Raw genomic sequence first — 3,055 nt, 5'->3', positions numbered from 1 at the left:
CTTCTATTCATCAAAACAATATCAAGCAAACTGTATCCACTGTCATAATAACAAATTAAACCCAGAATCTCAAAACATAATCTCTATGAGTGTGTACGGATCATGCCGGTGCCTTCCCACGATCCTCGCTAGTATCTGAAACACATAACACAACAACTGTAAGCATAAATGCTTAGTGAGTTCCCCAAATACCACATACAACACATACGCCTTTCCAGGCCATAACTCTATAGGATCTTCCGATCCATGTATCTCAGGGGACTTCCGTCCTGAATCCCGGTAGACCTTCTGGTCCTACCCGTATCGACCTTCCGGTCCGCAACCTCTTGACCTTCCGGTCCATGTCATCTTGACCTTCCGGTCCATATCATCTTAACCTTCCGGTCCATACCATACATAACATACATAGCACATACATATCACATAACCGCATATAGAACATACATCTCATAGCATACAAGACCTTCCGGTCACACATAGGTACCCTTCCAGGTACAGTATAGTGAGAAGACTCACCTCAATGAAGTCGGATAAACTCTCGTGCTCAACGTCCCGACCTAGCCTCCTCCTATTATTCAAATAACATTCCCGATCAATATTCTCTCATAGCCTCATCTCTACAGATTGGGTAGAAGGCCATTCTACCCCTCTCTGAACTCTCTTGAATTAGTCTTAACGAGAACCCTAAAGTCAACGAAAGTCAACGGTCAAACTTTGACCCGACTCTTCGAGTGCACAAGGGCGACTCGGCGAGTCCATGCGGGTTCTCTGAATCATTCTAGCCTCTCTTGCCTCGTCGAGTCATCGTCCTACTCGTCGGGTTACACCTGTCACGAATCGCGGGGCAACCCCGACTCGACTCGTCGAGTCCCATTATGGACTCGGCGAGTTGCATCCATGGCAACACTGAAATGACCTTCTGAGGTCAGATCTACTTCTCTAACCTATAGATCTGGCCTTCCCAACCACTATAATCTCGTAAAGGTCGGACCTTTACACTCATGCAATGTCCATAAAGCTCCTTTGGGTGAAATAACCTCTAGAATGGCAACCTAGGGTCATATCTTTAATGGAATAGCAAAAAGCAAGGTAGATAGGACTCTCTGGACCTCTAAAGGTCCAGATCTAAGAAGAACTCCACCTTGGGACCTCACATACTTCGAATCCAAGCCAAATAAGGCATAAGAAAACCCTAGATTCAAGTAGATCACCAAATACACGAGACTGAGCACAAATTAGTACCTCTAGCAGCCTCTTCTGATCAAATGGGTGATAGATCTGAGCTCCTCAATCTTCCTTGTTTGTCCTCCTTCCTTCTTTCTTGCAAAATCACACTTAGAATGATGAATTAGACCTCCTCTTGCACTACAAGCTTTCTCTCTGCTCTCTAGGGTTTCTCAAGGGTGCATTGGCCGCAAATGGAGGCCATAAAGGCCTTTAAATAGGGCACAGGCCCCGAGAATTAGGGTTTCAACCTACAGCGTGGACTCGTCGAGTCCCCCCTTTCCGACTCGTCGAGCCCCCCCTTTCCGACTCGTCGAGTCCGCTCATTAATCCAGTCAGCAAACGCTCTCCTACTCGACGAGTCCAAGCGTCGACTCGTCGAGTCCCTCTCTTTTACAAAAAGAAAACATGATCAAACATAATACCTGGAAATCCGGATGTTACAATTCTCCCCCACTTAAATTAGATTTCGCCCTCGAAATCGCTCGTCAACCACATAGATAGAACCAAACACTCGAAAAGCACCACTGAGAGGTCCTCACACCAAAACGATATATTTCTTCATGAATACCTGGATCCAACCAGGAACTCCAAATTTGGAACAAAACCGGCCCCTCTGTCGCTAAAATACCCCTTTCTGACCTTCCCAGAATCGGGAAACTCTAGTGGCCTGGCCTGCCGCCAGACCCTCCACTCACGCTATCATCATGATATTCGCTCTTCGAACATCAAACCCTGATAACTCACTGTTCCTCTGATTCTCACAAAACAAAATCCAACAATCGGCTAGCGATCGCTCATACCAACGTACCAAAACAGTCCGAATCACGCCCCAAGGAACGAAAGGGTTTACATCCCACCAGGGCTCATCCACTGAACTACTAACAGAATCCATCCGAACAATAAACTTTCAACATCCTGTTCTCTGACACAAGAGAATCATGCTCGCTCAGAAGTCCTCAGACATCTAAAATCATAAGCCTCGGCTGCATCCCTCGTTTCCCTTTTTAACACTGAGTACCAGATCTGATCTCGACCCAACAGTTGAACCTCCAGGGTCATCCGTTGCATTATCCCAACCGTCTCTATGGTTTCCTTCTCACTACAACCACATCAGCCCAAGGTGAAACACGAATAACGAAGTTCGCTTAACCCTAAGCGAATGCCACCTCCCCAACTGGAGATCGACTCAACCCCGACCTCTGTCATCTGTTACTCATCGATCCATGCAACTTGCGGTACCTCCCGTACCCGAGTACTGACCCACACAGGTCTAAGACATCAGATGACAAACAATACTCCTCAACATGGAACCCACCTCAGAGTCCAGAATCTCATCTCACCTATTCAACGCACCACCAGAGCCAAACTCAACTCGAGGGTTTGGTCCGACCCAAAGTTGGAACCACTCGTCCCAACGAAGCACTCAACTCAGAACTCATTTCCCGCAACTCATGCGTACCTCACTTATCCCATTCTTACGGATTGCAATGACCACACCTTACTCAGAACATAATGATCCCCTAACATTGAGGAGATCCCGATCTCGCCCCTGGTCCGACCACCAGGTTTCCAAAAACTCACCAAGCAGGGCCACCCCATGCCTAAAACTCTCTGCGCCATGCTCTGATCAAAGAGTACTTTACCATAGCAACTTCTCGCTAACTAGTGTGTACTACGTCTTCCCGTAGCACCACCTCGACCCCTCACTAACCGGTGAGTACTACGGCTTCCCGCAGTATCACCACAACCTCTAACTGACTGGTGAGTACTACGGCTTCCCGCAGTATCACCACAACCTTTCACTAGTGAATACTACGGCTTCCCATAG

The sequence above is a fragment of the Lactuca virosa genome, chromosome 4 (assembly GCF_052849685.1).
Source record: "Lactuca virosa cultivar CGN04683 chromosome 4, Lactuca_virosa_CGN04683_v6, whole genome shotgun sequence".
In the NCBI taxonomy this organism is placed as follows: Eukaryota; Viridiplantae; Streptophyta; class Magnoliopsida; order Asterales; family Asteraceae; genus Lactuca; species Lactuca virosa.
The sequence above is the reverse complement of the archived record's forward strand: the minus strand, read 5'-3'. Positions refer to the sequence as shown.